The sequence below is a fragment of the Boleophthalmus pectinirostris genome, unplaced genomic scaffold, assembly GCF_026225935.1.
Source record: "Boleophthalmus pectinirostris isolate CB_2022bp ecotype Guang Dong unplaced genomic scaffold, ASM2622593v1 HiC_scaffold_2, whole genome shotgun sequence".
Taxonomy (NCBI): domain Eukaryota; kingdom Metazoa; phylum Chordata; class Actinopteri; order Gobiiformes; family Gobiidae; genus Boleophthalmus; species Boleophthalmus pectinirostris.
Window position 1 is genome coordinate 21,486,569 of NW_026571152.1, and position 17,498 is coordinate 21,504,066.

The window sequence follows — 17,498 nt, forward strand, 5'->3', positions numbered from 1 at the left end:
TTAATGAAAATTGTATTCACTATGCATCATTTCAGGACACATTAGAGTCAATGTAGCAGTGTTGACTTTTAAACAAATCAAAACAAGGGAGTGACTTGAACGATGAACCAAAAATGGGGAGTAAAGTCAAAGTTATCATGGATGATTGTTACTGTACCATATGGACATTGTGCCGCAGAGACGTTTGGAGCATGCCCGTGTTCATTCCTTACTCACAGACCACTTGAAACACATTTCCATTTTGGCAGGATTTAGTGTCTTCTGCCAAATTGTCTCTCATCTATCCAAACTATGCGGGCTGTTGGCAGTGCAATGTGCTTTTGTGTCCATGGAAATCACTTAACACTGATAGCAGAGATGTATAACTTACAGGCACTTTCTCACATGCACATTCTTATCGCACACAAACCATAATTCAATTTACGCACACAGCGCCTCAATTTCACAGACAGAGCATCCAATCACGTGCTAGCTCATTAAAGGCTAAGGCCATGCTTCACCGGATCACCAGACACACATACTAACTCCAGGCTAGACTAGAGGAACTTACCCCACAACTACACACCAGTAATTGAATACTGTGTTTGGTGGAAATGTGATGAACAATTGTTTTGTCTTTAAGGGTTTCTTAGTGGAAATATTCAAAGGCTGTACGCGTAAAATGTAAATTAAGTTTTACTACAACAAACAACAGTCTCTTTGTGTTGGGGCGTGCCTATAGGGATTTGGATTTGCAACTGTGTGCATATTCTGTAGGCTGTCATTTTAAGATAGAATGTTTAATAAGTCAGAAGATGTCTTACAATTAAATGATTTCAATACTAAAGAGTATGTTACAAACAAAGTTAGTAAAATTATTGTAAAACTGTCTATTTCTAAAGAAGAACAGACCTCCGCCATGCTTTGCATGGAGTAACATTTGAAATTCTTACAATTAACAAAATCTTATTCAGCACCACACTGTCCGCAATGTGCCTTGGTTTGATCCCAATCATGATATTGATCTGGCTTGGTTCTCTGACTTTTGGTCAAGTCCTCGTTTAGTTCCGGGCTTAGTACTGGTTTTGATGGGAGAGCTCCCAATAGTAAATCATCATAATTGTAAAGAATAATAATAGTAAAACTTTTTCTGTTAAACCCCAATACACCTGAAACATACATAAAACACTATTCCAGTGAGTATAGATGTAATAACTAAGCACTAATGTAATATTTTGTGGTCACACCCATTATTTTAGCCAAACATGTTATTGCTGGCACAATTTTACCTTCGTGCTATATTTCAAATAACAATATTGTATTCAGCTTTAGTGTATCCATTTATGTTTTCATTTTGTGCTCCCTAAAGGCAAGAGCCACACTACAGGAACCCCAAAACGCTCCCCTTAATCGTTGCTTTATTGCTACATAAAAAACACAATGATTAATCAATTATTGTAGGAATTAGATTCACATGAGCAAAAGCACTATTAAAAAGCCATTTGGTATGTTTGAAAAGCTTGGGCGGAACTCGCAGCAGGAAGACATGATCGAAAACATGATGAGATTTGATTGGCTTAAACAAATAAACAACATTACGGTGGTCTCATTCCCCAAGTTCCTGCTATTACAGTGAAGAAATGCAGCATCCCCAAAGATATTCAAATACATGAGTAAACACAGATGCACGCATGGGGGGCAAGACACACCCCTCAGCCCCAATCTGTCAGGGGGCATCAGGGCAACCCGGCTCTCCGTGCTCTGGACTACAATCAAACTGGGACAGGGACCCTCTCCAAAATGCGTACAGGGAGCCCCGCACTCTCACTGGGTAGGCTGTCTGTTCTGATGTTAATCTTCCATTTTATAGCTTGACTCTTAATGTGTTTTAACCTAAAGTATTTGACTTGGGGCAATGTTTCTTTTAATTGTCTAGGAACAAGCTCTGTGTAATTATAATGGTAGATCGTTTATACAAGTTGTATCCAGCTTCAAAGGATCACAAGTCAGTGGGCTCTTTGTCCCGAGACTCTATAAATATAGAGAACAGAATTAGTTAGGGCGTCTGACTTAAAGAGACTGTACTCAATTTTGAACCACAAAGTAAAGAACATATTTTAGTTTGAACTGTTAACACCGCCCACTTAGTCCCTTCTCTTACTCTGATAATGAACCATGACATAACAGCAGTCTTGTTTCAACTATGGACAGCAAAAGGCACCATTCATGCTTACATCGACCTTTATACAGACGTTAACAATAAGACGTGAAGAGAAACCAGGTGTGAAAAGCGGAATGTGGGAAGTGAATGAAAATGTAGCTCTTTATTGTGTAAAAGAGAGGCAATTCCAATATTAACACTGCAGCTTAGTGGAAAAACAGCTCCATTAGAAAGTCACATGCAGCTGTTCTATGTGGTTCTCATCCAACAAAAAGTTGTATCCTCTATCAGTAAAACATACTAATGAGAGATGATTTGCTATGGTTGGCACAAAAAGTCTAACAAGTTTATTTTATTCCATAAGCATGTATTATTCTATCTATTTTAAACGTATTCCACAAAATTGAAGTTTAGCTAAATTTGTCTGCTACAAAAATTACACTAACTTTGGACCCCTTTGTTAATTAGATAAGATATTACCAAATTATTATTATAAGCACAAATGGTGGCAATGGGAGACATAAAAACAAATGTAGAGTGAGTTTGATTGATTGGCAGTGTGTCAAAGGGGCCCCTGAACACTCACCAGTCGGAGTTAGCAGTGGTTGTTGCTGTGAGGTGAATTTCATGCGCTACCATCTGCCTCCGACCATCTGTCTAATATAAAGGGGAAGAGAGGTGCGCAGTGCCGGCTTCACTCTCAAGATGAGTGCTAATGAAGAATCTTTATCCACAATCACCTTCAGCTTGACAACTCTTAGTGGACCGTTTCCCATGGCAACAGGCCGTTGTCTTTGTTTGGATAAGTAACTGGAAGAAAGTGAAAAATATTGTGACAATTCACTATTTAGCACAAGTAGACTATACAGGAAGCTGTGTGTGATTGTGAACTGTGCAATTTAATCCATAATTAATGCCATTTCCAAGTTACAAAGTTAACATGAGTAGGCTATACTGAAAATAGATATTAATTTCTACCAAAAACACAAATGTTGTATCTTAAAGGTACATTATAAAACTATTTGGCAAAGGGTCCATGACGATGTTAATTCTTTTTCTAGGATATTCCACAGTATGACATTAAATTTATCCATCTCCACCAGGTGAGGCCTACAAGTCACATCTGTGATGAGGTGACCCCTTATAGAAAGAATGCATGTTTTTTAAGGCAAGTGACACAAACACATGTAACTGAATAAATGCAAGTCACAATTGCATACTGTAGAACAGTGCCATACTGCCATACTGTAGAACATTTACAACATAGTGCACCTTTAACTGTGTCTCAATGTAACTGAATGCATAAGTTGCTTATGTGAGTATACTGAATTGAACAAATTTTGTACTGCTTAAGTTTTCAATGTAACATTTCCCATATGGCTCTCTGTTCTTGCACACCTGTAGAAGAGAGACCACAGCTCGCTCCCTCTCCCACCATAATGATTACGAATGGATGTGTACCTGCTCCAGCTCAGCCTGGTGACAGCCGAAGCCCCGGGATATGAGTGGGAGGAGAGGGGAGCGCGGGGGCAACCACTCTTCGTGTCAATCTATGTGGAAATTTTTATGGCTCGTTTTAAAGGAATTTTCAACTCAACACAAACATCTGCAGGGTATGAGAATACGCAGGAGAAATAATGCAAATGTATAACAACAAAATGTAAGTATAAGAGGAGGCTATAGAGGTCAATAAAATACTACACTAAACAACAAATTACTGAGATTACTTAAATCACATTTTTAATGAAACGTATGTACCAGCCATTACCAAATTTTGACCAGTAATGTTATCTTAACTTGTTCAAACAGAGCTGTACCAGTAGAAACTCAAATGTGACAAACAAAACAAAGGTATAAAATGAATTTATTGGTCAAGTTTTATTTTGACCATGCAAGTAAATATTACAAATTACATGATTAAAGGTGCACTGTGTAACTTTTCTGATGGAGGAGCCGCCAGTTGATCGTCTCCATGTGATTCTATTGCTTTTCTAAGATTGTTATAAAACATTTGCACCTGTAAATTAAAATTACTGTTCATTGTTCATACTCACTACTGTCTATGTACATTTCTAAAGAAAATACAATAATGAAAATAATCATACACTAAAAATTTGACTTACATGGATTACATATTATGCAAACATATAATATTCAATTTATAAAATTACCAAGGTAATGACATCAGAAAACTAATTTGAAAAGTTAGTCAATTAGAACAAAATAAAGTTCCACAAGTACTCCCAAGTCCAAAAATATCAACTTTATCATATTTGAGTATTTATAATCTTGCATTTATGAAATCTGTTTGTTGTCCCTCATTCCAGTACAGTGAGTGCTGACAGCCCCTCCCCCTCAGAGATGTCTCGAGCTTGTTGCAGTGACAGGCCAAGCGTGGCTGAACCTCTTCCATACCTCCGCTGCTCCCCGGAGAATGGAGCGGTGTGATGGAGGAAAGTAGGCCAGAGCAACCGCTACGTCCCCTCCTCCAACTACACTGCTATTACTACACCCACACGTTGCAGTTATCGTCCACATCTGAGTGTCCGCAGGGGGCTCAAGGGTACAAGGGTGGGAAGGGTACAGTTGGAGGTAGAGGATTCTTATGCTGGGGTCAGTTAAGTCATTTTAGACATCTGGAGGCTTTTATATTTATTTATTTATTTATTTTTTGCACAATTTGATTTAAGATTCATTTAGCTCTACACTGGTTTAGATTTTGTTTAGTCCACGTCCAAATCAATAGCTCTAGCTGAGTAGTCCTCCTGGTCATTAATCATAGACCTCGTTCACATTGTCTGGAGTTCAGTTAAGTCCAGATGTATACTAGGTGTGGTTATGTTATAGTCCTGGTTTAATTTGGGTCAAGTCTAGGTTTAATACCAGGTTCAGTCCCAAATTAGATCTGGTGAGTGGGTGTTTATTACTTGAGAGGAGTAAAATTTCACTCACTTCATGGGGACCTGCCATGGGGGGACAAAATCAGGTCCCTTTGATGCAAATTGGTTATTATCATGTGGTCAATTGCATGGTTTAAAATTAAATTATGGGTTAAAATAGGTTAAGGTTAGGATCAGTCTCCAGGAAGTGTCAAAAAAGCACGAAAAGCGCGTTTGCCATTTAACAAAACTTCAAGATCTGGTATTCATGGGTACAGAATAATACAAAAAAATGTGTGTCACTATAATTCTTGGTTCAGAACTTCCATATTTAGTCCATTAACGATAATACTTTGAAAAACTAATATTATCTTGGTATAGGAGTCCCTGCCTTCAAGTGTTTTCCATAGTCTCTTGCTTTACTGTCCTGCCTTGTGGTGTAATTCTTCTGCAGAGCCACGTCCTCCATCAGGGGCTGTGGTTACTTTTACGACAGAGGTATGGAGCTCTGCGGTTTCTCCAACTCACACACACATTTCTTAGTTTAGAAAGACCTGGCAGGTAAAGTCCATATTAAAACAAAATATAGCATACAGTTCAAACTACTATGAAATGTTCCTTAATAAGTCATATGTACTCCTGTTATTATTCAAGGCAAGCAGACGTTATAGTGACTCTGTGGAATGCAAATTACATTAAAGCAATTTTGATTTCAAACATTTTTGCCATTTCTCCAGATGCTCAAACAATTTCTTCTGGCCAAATTCTAATATTGTCTGGACTAGCCACACCAATTGAAATGTCTAATATTTTGGCATGCCCACAGAAGGCAAAATTAAATTGGCTCCAACTCGGAGGAAAATATGGCAGCGTTAAGTTTATAATAATTATAACCAACACGAATGTGAGCTTCTGGATGAGTTTCAGAGAGGCACATCTGCTGAGGTCTTAGAGAAGGGAGAGTGTGCAATAACAATGATGTCGCGGAGGTTGTTAATTTAAAAGGTGTACTGTGTAATACTCCGTGGAAATTTAGTAGTTGGTGTTTTTATTGCTCAAAAATAAGGTGAAAAACATGCATTCTCACTGTGAGCGGGATTGATTCAAACACAGCCAAAATTGTTTTAAGATAGTCAAAATGGATTTAAACACATTTTTAGGTGCCTGTGATCAATATGAGTATTCATGATCATATTTAGGTGTCTGATATTCAACAAAAAAGGTGAGAGTGACTAACTGAAAAACTGTTGGATAATGCGCGTAAGAGATTCTCTTAACAGCACAAATCAGCTCTCCTGTTGTAGTTCCAGCTAAACCAGTGAACCTTATTTCTTATTTCTTATTTTATTTATTATTATTATTAACCTAGATGAAAGACAAGACAATTTCCTTTGAAATGATACCAAACAAAATAGATTAAATCGCTCATGGGCACCATTTTTTTTTAAAAATAATCCTATACCCATTTTTTTAATTGTTAATGACTATGACAATGGTCCTAATTTGTCATCACTGAAGCCCATGGGTACTCTACAGTTCATGGCATTCAAAAATGCAAGAATATTGTGAAATGTTCTCTAAGGCAAGGATTTGTTATGACATCAAAATAAAGTGACTGACCCACATGGGGTAACACCTTGAATAACTATAAACCACTTTCAGATTTTATCTTTCATTTGTCTGTCGCTGCCTTTTCACAGATTCCCTAGTCTTTTCCCTCCAATTCTTTAGAGAACAAGAATTCATCAATGAAATACTTTATAGATGCATCTCAGAAATCAACTCCAGTGGTATCCAATTTCCTGTATCAACTTTGGGGATGTGTGATTGCCAACTCTTGCTTAGAAACCAGTACTTCCTTAGCAACTGCATGGCCGCTGGCTGTATGCGCATTTAAAGCTGACAGGAGCTGGGGGGCTCAGCTGGTGATGTGGCGCAGTTATCCCCGTTCTCATTACTGTCGAAGATTCGCCCGGGCCTAGGGGGAGCATCAGGGACTTATGTGTGTGCACTGTGCCACCAATAAGGAAGAATATAAGGCCACGTTGCACCATAACACCTGCCCAATACTTGAGAAGAGACGAGGGAGCACAAATAAAAGATCATCCCTCCTCCTCAGAGTGATATGGATGTAAACACAGGGAAACTGTACAAACATAGTCACAGGCTTGTCACGATAATTACTATATCGACTTATTGTTCAGTGAAAGATAGATGGAACAGTCTTTTTTGGAGGTCAGTATTTATAGTTGGTACTTATTCTTTGTACTAGTGGAGATTTATTTATTTATTTTTTCTGTGGAAAATCAGAGGGATCGAAATGTGGTACTAAAAGTGATCCCAGAGTGAGACAGTGTGCAGGAGTCTTCATAAAAACGTTTTCAACTAAGTGTACCTTTCGCCCAGTCAGGTGTGCAGAGTGTACATAGAAATGAGTAAAACAATCATTTTTCTGCACTGCAGTAACTAAAAAAAATTACTTTTATTATGACCCATTATAATAACAACTAAATTAAAAAGTTTCATTCTGTTATTTATTTAATACAGCTCATGTTTCTGATCTATGTTATGATGTTGTTTCCTCATCAAAAATGCATGTATAAAGGAAGAGCTCCATTGTGTTTTTAAACTCCGCATTAATAACAAAGGTTTACTCAGAACTGTGTGAATGAAACAAAACACAACATTTTTGTGAGGTAACAATATAACACGGCTTAACGAGAGTCGATTTTAGGTAATATATGACCTAACCTTAACATATACCCTGTTATTTACAAGGTTCTTACAGAACGTGGTGTTACAGTGGTACTTGAAGTGGTAGTTCAAGAGTACTTGTGCATATATTTTGTGGTACATAACATATTAATTATTACTTAGCAGTACTTTGAGGTACTTGCAATGAACTTATATTGATATTTACAGTGATACTTTCTGGTAATTGAAGTGGCACCACTGAAAGTACCACGAACAGTATATTAAGTTCCACCATAATAATTATTTAAAGTATTATGTGTCCCTATTATCTGAGGAGATTATCCTACTTTAGGGTTATTGTGTATGTTACATCCATTAGTTTTAATTTTATTGTTATTTCTGTTGTTTTATTTTCTTTTGCAAAACATCACACTTCAAAATATGTTATTGTGACAGACCGTGCCAGAAATTGTATGCGTCATTTTATATTCCATTATACTGGAAACAGGAGTCAGGCACCATGTGATTATAGGCTCTACTTGTGTTCACATGCGCACATCACAGTCCACACGTACAGATGTCAAAGTGGTAATACCTCAAGAGCAGAATCCGAAACAAAACACATGAGCTGGCTGTAAGGCCTGTCCATGTTTTTCACGGATAAATGAGCAAATATGTGTGTCTTTACAAAGATGACGTCAGCTAAGAGGGGCGCGTCGACATAACACGTTTCATGTGGTCTCATTCTCAACACCTGTTAGGATTCGTTTTCATAGGGATGAACAATATGGGCAACTACTTTATTTTTTACAAGAACAGATTTTGTCAGCCAAAATATTCATATAAAAGTTCATTTGTAATTTTTACCAAACATTGCTACAATTTGTAAGTCATGCTAGAATCAGTTTAAAAAGTGGTGGTTTAAAGCTGCACTACGAAACTTTTCTGGTGGAAGGTCTGCCACCTGCTTGTCCATCTTTACCCAATAAAATAGGTTTTTATTGACCAAAAAACCTTCTTCTTCTCTGTTAAAAGCTTCTTACTGTGAGTGGGCTTGCCTCTCCACAGATCTGACATGTAACATTCCAGTATCGACATGGGAAAAAGCAGGTGATGGACTATCCACCAGAAAATGTTACACAGTGCACCTTTAATACTACAGAGGTATAAGAATATATTGGATATCATATTGGCTAAAAAAGAAATTAGATATCGGACCATCTCTATTTTTTTTTATCAGAAACAGCTTTCAACTAATTTCTTTAAATGTTTCATGAGTAAATCTAATACCTGACTGAACATACAGTCAATCATGTAAAAAATAAGTAATAGAAAAAATAATAAATGAGAAAAAAAAGCCAATGTATTCAAGTCTGTTTAAAGCATATTTCGAGCTTGAAACATTTTAAGACAGTATTAGATGAAAGTATGTTTTTCATGTCTATCTACAAAGATGTGCATGTTAACTGTCATTCTCCTTCTCCGCTGGCTGCTTCTCTAATGACTAAACACCATGGAAACACAAGTCTTAAGTTTACAGAATTGAACTGTTTTCTCTGACAGAAAGTGTGTGGGCGAACAGCTACTGTATTTGTGATGTTTGGTGATGTTCTGGGAGCTAAAGAAGTGAAGCTGTCTGCAACATGTCTGCAATGTCTGAAATCTACTATTTTGTATTATTTATATCATCTTTAGCATTTTACATATGAATAAACTCACTTCAATAAACTAAACTTCAATCCAGATTCACAAATTCACAAGCCACTGTTGTATTTGCTGTAGCAACCCTGAAATGGAAAAGTTAACAACACGGCAACCAACAAAAGTACCAATACATGACATCAAGTTTATAGCCGCAGTGGAATATGAGTTCATTTGTATATGCCAGGGGGGCTCCTTTTTATGATAACCAGGCATACAAGTTACCAATTCAAGTAGTTCCTTTAAAATACAGTGATTTGAACAAATGAAAGATAAGAAAACTAAACACTATTGAAAACAGCAGTTACGTTGTTTACAGCCAGTTCTGAAATGTCTTTTTCCCACTGTATTATCAGCTGCTAATAATTGTTGACAAGCCCAGTTTATAGACATACATTTTAGCTCCTCTTCACCATTACTTACTAGTATCTTTCAAGCATAACAATGTCATAGGGGGTGGAAAGTAACAGTTTAGTAAATTGAGTAAATTTGGAAGCAGGGCTTTTTACTGGTGTCATGTATTATTTAGAGGTCCTATATTACACAAAATTGACTCTTGTGAGTTTTAGGCCATGTTATAATGTTGTTACCTCATCAAAAATACGCAGAGTTGTGTTTTGTTTCATTCACACACAAGTAATCCTTTAGTATTAGTCTGTAGGGATCTCGAAAGCTCAAAATGCTCTGTTCCACCTTGTGATGTCATGTAGTGGTAGTTTTCAAAGTTAACATATACCTTTTACCTTTTGTTCAGTAGAGATAGGCAATTCCAGGGATAAAATTACCTGAAATTATTCTAGTGAAGGTGTATGGAGTTTAAAAACACAGTGGAACATTTCCTCTCTTAGCGCAAGATACCACAAGGTGGAACAGAGTGTTTTCTGTTTGAGAGAAGAACTAATCTAAATATGCAGGGTATGTTTCTGATGAGGTAACAACATTATAACATGGATAAGAAAACAGTGTAATATGGGCCCTTTAAGCACTATAATTCTTCTACTTGAGTACACATTTTCAGTAATCTTTCCATAACTGACAGCATTTCTGCGTGAACACCTGTTTGTGTAGATAAGGTTGGGTCTCGGTGACTGGAGTGAAGGGGCGCAATGTTTGATTATTATTTGTTTGGGGGGGCATAGGTGATCCCCATCAGGTCCCGGTCATGTGACACTTTCATTTGTCAGCCTTGTCATGTGACACGAGGAGAGGTGTTCACAGGTGATTGATTCAGACGGTTAATCGCATCATAAATCAGACAGTGCAGGAAGTAGTTTAATTATTTTCAGACAAGGACAAGATGGAGTGGGGAGTTTGATTTTACCATTTAACCTTGAATCATTTGGGTTGAGTGCACTGTATAATGTTCGTTAATCTTCTTCTATGACTGAGAGAATGATGGAGCCAATCCAGCAAATAAAGGCTTTAGATGGGGATAAATAAAAAGAAATAGATGATAGATAGATCAAAAGATAGATAGATAGATGATAGATAGATAAAGGTAGTTAGATAAAGAAAGAGAGATCAATGATGGATAGCAATAGATAGAAAGAGAAAGATAGATAGACATAAAGATAGATAAAGGTAGATATATAGATAGAAAGATAGATAAATAGATAAAGATAGGAAGATAGATAAGATAGAGAATGATAGTTAGATAAAGACAGATAGACAGACAGATAGATAAAGACAGATACATAGATAGATAGACACATACATACATACATACAAAGAAAGAAAGATTTGTAAGAGCCTCCAATCACCAAAAATAACACTGTTTTCTTTCAGTGTAAACATGGACCTAAAAACATAAAAAAAATCTACAAAATTGCACTGACATGTTACCTGCTGGTTTGTGCAAACATCTATTAAATGTAAAGACTCCCCAATAAACCTCAGAGACATATGTGCTCTTTTCTTTTAGATTTAACAACATAGGTATAGAAATAGACATCCCATTTCCCATCTCAGTGTCAGGGCCCAGCGGGGAGCTCTGTGGGAAACACCTGACTGCCACTTTCATGTGTATAAAAGCTCATTTTAAAACACAAATCCTCGAACCGGTGATCGCGGGAGACTGCCAGTGTACACATCTTTAATAATGGAAAAAAGAGATTGCCTTTTTGATGTGGTATTTATATTCCCTTAGGTTGAATGTTCAATTTGCTCTGACTCTCCGATACTGACAGAAACATCAAACTAGAGTGGATTGAAACAGCATATGTGAAAACCTCCATCAGTCTTAAGATGTAAATGAACCTGAAGCACTCACCTTGTTTCAGCTTGAACTGTGCGCTATAAAAAGTGTTTATCTGGAAGGAAAGTGCATTGTTAATTACTGCTAACGATAGAAACGCGCGGCGCCACAGGGTCTTGTTTAATAATGAAAGCCGCTTCCTCTATTCCTGGTGGGGGGATAACTACGTGCATGCTATTGGAAAAACTGCAGCGAATTATTTCAACACAGGTCTAAAGATACCACCCAAGAGTCCGGGGCATGTAACAAGACTATTTATAAAGCCATTTGTGTTATTAGAGGCTTAACCTGCAGTTAGTCCACAGCACTGTCATTAGACCTGATATAAGACTCTGAATGGGGAGGGTGGGTGAGGCTATTTGTTGCAGTAGGAGCAATGAAAACAAGATGTGGAAAGCTTTACAGAAGGAAAGTAGTTCAAAAGCTGTATTTACTTTAAAGGGCCCTTATTATGCTGTCTTCTGATCTATGTTATGATGTTGTTTACTACTCAAAACATACCTGGAGCTGTGTTTTATTTCATTTACACATGTTTAACACACAAACCCTGCATATTTAGGCTGAGTTCTTCTCTCAAACAGAAAACACACACCCACCTTGTGATGTCATGTGGTAATACACAAAGTGCTCCACTGTGTTTTTAAACTCCATACACCGCCACTACAATCATTTGGATGATTTCATTGCCAATCTCTACTGAATGAAAGGTAAAAGGTAGCTATTAACTTAAAAAAAATACCACTTCATGACATCACAAGGTAGAATAGAGCATTTTGAGCAATGAAGATGTAAACAGACTAAAAATAAAAGGTTTACTTGAAACAAAACACAACTCCAGGTATGTTTTTGAAGAGGTAACAATGTTTTAACATGACTTAAAGCTCACAAGAGATAATTTTGGGTAATATAGAAGCTTTAAAACTTTATACTTGGTAGTATCTTGAGCAAAATGTCAGGTAAGTATCACCTGAAAAAGCCAGTAACGCATCTTAAATTGAGCATGCATAATAAAATAAAATACAAACAATTATAACCCAAACTAGATTTATAGCTGTAGTGAGATATTTACTTCTATACCCAATGCTGCCTTGAGTAGTCTGACAGCTACAAAGATATAACAATAGCATGCACTGGTACAAGTGGGATTCAAACCACCAACCACTCTAACCATTTGACTCTCCATTTCATGCTACTACTCAACCATACAACCTACTTTCCCAACCATACATTTGTTTTGGCGAATAATGGCAATAACTCAAATGAAATACTGCACTATTAAATAACAATACACCTGATTGATTTCCATTACAGCTTACATTTCACACTGCAATATTGAATAGCTGACCTCTGAACCACAAAAGCACATTTCTACATATGTTTTGTTTTGTTTTTTTATCTTAAAGTCACGTTCAGAGCAGCGTTTTAACTATCTTATAAGAAATAAATGCTGATAGGCTTATGAAACATTAGCAGAAGTAGATATGCACTGCACCACTGGGGAGATATGAAACAATGAAACAACAGAAACTGATACATTCCCAGTTAACCTCTGAAAGCACTGAAGGTCTTAAAAGCTTAAATAACAGTGTGCCATAAAATACAACATAAAGGGACTACTCTGCTTTTCACCCCTCTCTCCTCTGAACCCGGCGCTAATGGCTACTTAATTCATAGTACTAAAGGATTATCAAAGCTGTTTGAATGAGTCATTATGGCACGGTGAGATTGTGAAGCCCAGAGAAAAGAGAGAGGAGCAGAGCATGCAAATGAACCATAATAGACCGGATTCTCCTCTTCTCTGTTGGAGCTTTTGATTTAATCTGCCATAGAGCTCCTGTGCCCTCCGGGAGCAGTGGCTACCCTTACACTTAGAACAGGAATAATAGTTTCAGATTGGAGGGACATGTTAAGAGAGGGAACAAAGACAAAAGAGGATGTGTGTGTGTTAAAGGAAAAGCATGAACCGTGAAATACCATACAGCCACAGCGCTCAGCCGATAAAATATAGATCTCAAACATCAGCGGAAAGTGACAGGGTGACCTTGTATCCACTGAGTACCATTTATAGACAAGGAGAAGAAATGCGCCGATATATTTCATGTAGGTCTGGAGCACTTCTGTTAAAAGGACTGTTTTTCAAGAATGGAACACAAAAATATATGTTATAAAGCAGTGTGTGGTGTTGTGCATCTTGTCAAGCATGAATATCTGAGGTGTGAAAGTATATTGGACATCCATGCCGAGCGTTTCTATGGGTGCAAACTGGGTGCTTTGTGAATCAATACACACATTCAATACAAAATTATGGCAACAATTTGTGCGTAATTATTTGAACATTCAAACAAACTACAAAAGAAAAAGTCAATTTCAATTTAGACAACTATAGAAAGAATGGACTACCTGCAGTCTGGAGTGTACAATAAAGGCTACAAGCATGTACAGAACAGGGACTGCCATTGAAGTTAAGCATGTCAAACCGGTTATCCCCTATGGAAAATTCTGTTGTAACAGCCATTGTTATGTTCCCCCCCCCAAAAAAAAGATTAAACTATCACTCAAGTTATGCAGTCAGTCACTCACAAATGTCTAAAAAATAAAAAGAAATCTGTCTTTTTACTAATACATGTATTGTTTTATTTTCAAATGTTGCAAATTCATAGGTTGTGCACAAATTTATAGAAATTGTAGGCTATTCTTTATCTCTTCATGACATTAACATTAACATTTAAGCATTGACTAGTAAATGAATTGTCTTTTGCATAATAGATACAAAACTACCACTATGGTTACGAAACTTGAATGCATTTAGAACTCATCCTTTCATACTTTTCACATCAAGTATCACCAAAGAAAAGATTTGGTTTTCTGAGTACCACCAGACATAAACCAAATATAATACAAGACTACTCCGGGCCTAATCTAAGGTTAAATCAGATCTAAAAATGCACCACATAATTTCCACTGTAGTTCTAAACAAGAAATGAGCCAAAGGAGAACAAAAAAGTATATAAAATGAACTCAAAATTAGGCAAACCCACAAACTGAAGCACTGCCCATGTACCAATTGAAGGAGCTTGTGTACTACCAGTAATACATGTACAGATTTAGTATATGAAGCCCCCATATTAGTTTATGCATTATCATCATCTCCCAGTGATTTTCAAAGCTTTCCATATAATGTGGGAGATACAGTCACACACAGAGTCACAAATGTCTAAGCGGTAGCACTTCATCAGCTCATGTCTGGCCTCTCTGCAGGACACGCTCTTTTCTCACTACAGCGCATAAATATTTATATGCATTAATAGTAAAGAGGCAACAGCGCTATATGCATAATGCGTGCCCGCCTTATTCTTTTCGAAGGAGATGCACTTTCCACTAACACAACAGCTCAGTCGCTATGGCAACGCAGTCGAGCACAAGACAAACACATGCAGGATTTGGCCCTCGCGGTATAGATGGCTGAGGCAAAGTGACGGGATTTACAGTGAAAAAGAAAAACAATGTTAGCATCAAGTGTCCTCCAAAGAGAACAATGGGGTATGTAGGGTTTGTGGCTGTTTAACTGTCACAGCAACATGTCTCCTAGGAATCTCAAGAGTGCATATGCATCAATAAATACAAATGTTGTGGCAAAGTGAAATTAATAATAAATACAGTTATTCTAAATATTTCAGCATTATTGGGGTTATAGTGGCTTTGAAGTGCTTGCCACGCAAAACAATTTTTTTTTAAAAGTGTTCATAAATCATATCTTTGTAAGTCTAATTACTTTAATGCTACAGTATGCTTCTTTTTTTTTTTTTTTTTAAACAGACTGAAATAAAAGCAGTCTTTTTCAATTTGGTTGTCTTCATTGCACAGAAGAATTTATGTCCTTACTATGAGTGAGGTTCTCCCCAAATTAACTATTAATGGTCGTCTCATTCTCTCCTGCAGTCATTTCTGTTTCCATCTGTTCAAAATGTCTTTAATATATGTGTTACCTACCTACCTACCTCTCACTTGGCCTTCGACTGCTTGTTTCCATGGAAATGTAAATTTGCTATAATATTCCACAGTATGGCATAAACATACTTATCTCCAGTGAGAATATTCCAAAATATGGCTTTAACTCTCCATTTCGATGAAATCATGCAGGTGACATGCCACCTCCAGAGGTTACATACGGTATCTTTACCTTAAATGTACTTATGGGTTTAGACACTTATATATTTGAGGAAATACAGACAAAACATATTTATATTGTTAAGGGGCCCTTAGGGTCAAAATCACCACTGTGTGTCTGCATCTAATGATAAAGCATTTTTATCATCTGTGAATCAGATAGTAAGACGTGCTAGTTATTGTTAGCATTACAGTAATGACAAAACTCCACTCTGGTCTCCGAAATGTGCTTCAAAACCCATCATGGTAGCTAGGAATGTGTCAGGAAAATGCAGATTAAGTTTGGGTTGGGACTAAAGTGTAGCCTTATAGTCTACTGTAGAGTTTGTGATTGTGACTGTAAACCTAAATATTTAGGTTTTAGCAGAGTTAAGATGGATAGCTGCGATTGAATATCATCATCGTCAATATCACGTACCGCTACTACTCTGCTTTGTGGTAACCGTTAAGTAAATGCCATTTCATAATCTAACATTATCAAATGTAAAGTTCAAATATTTTAAATGAAGTGACTGGAAACAGAAACCAAGAGAAAATCCTGCAGTAAAAGTGAGTGAGGAGATATGATCCAGTTGAATGAGCAGAGTCTGAACAGTAGAATAGTTTGACCATATAAAGCAGTGCGCTCTTATGAGGAAAGCAGATGTGAGGAATTACCAGAGATCACAGTCTCTCCTAGACAATGCGAGGCCAAAACTTCATTTTCTGTGTGGGATATGTGTCATCATGAGGGAAATAGCTGAAAGTAGTGTTAGATATGGGCCCAAGACACATAATATATAATGTATTCCTACCAGGTCACACGTATTTGGTTACAATTTAGTCTAATACATAATGGACACATGGTCCATTAAATTGTACTAAAACAAATTATGCTATATTTTTGTTGTTATGTTGCATGCAGTGGCCTTTTTTACCTAAACAGATGCTTATAAAACATTGACTTGTGATACTTGTGAGCAGTTCTTATGGGCTGTTCCCACTGCATTTGTCAGTGTACTAAAAGTAATCCAATGGGGTTATTTGTCTTGAACAAATAATAATGTAGTAGCGTGCTATGTTGGGTTTCACATTAGTTGCCATATCATGTTATGTTACATACAGTATTTCAGAACAAAAATTACAGTAAACAGGATTTTCCCATTAAATGTCATTCTATCTCATCTGGGAATCAGGACTACATAATGTTTGCACAGACATATACTTGAACAAACATAATGCAATTCCACCTTAGTGTTCTTTATCTCTCCTGCATGTTTTTCTTGTAGCTCTGGGTTATGTCAGACAGAGTGGGTTTATGAACATGGACATGATACCTGTTTGCAGAGACATCTCCTCCGGGAGCAGAGAGGGTTCAGGGGAAGTCACGAGAAGGGGATACAGGAGGGGAGGGGCCAGAGCAGCTACGGAAACAAATAAAAGACAGGAAGATCAGAGAAGGTATGTTGTGTGTCAAACATTGGTAAATTTTTACTGCGTTATTATGTTAACATACTATTAATAATACTAATCCATCTCAGTAGTGGGACAGTGTTTGATTCACATGCTTTCAAGACTGCTATGTAAACAATAAAGTATACTATAATCTCAACTCACTCACTTAGAACTTCTTCTACCACATACATGCATTTATATATATTACTTTTTAGAGATCAGAGTAACC

General features: G+C 37.0%; 1 protein-coding gene across 1 annotated transcript in view; it reads right to left on the reverse strand.

The window, feature by feature from the left end:
• tspan18b (tetraspanin 18b) overlaps nucleotides 1–17,176 on the reverse strand; it is a 69,980-nt gene extending 52,804 nt beyond the window's left edge. The window contains exon 1 of the mRNA XM_055155998.1: nucleotides 17,152–17,176. The gene's annotated coding sequence lies outside the window, so the exon portion shown is untranslated. The remainder of the gene's footprint in view (nucleotides 1–17,151) is intronic.
• Between the last annotated feature and the right edge of the window lie 322 nt (nucleotides 17,177–17,498).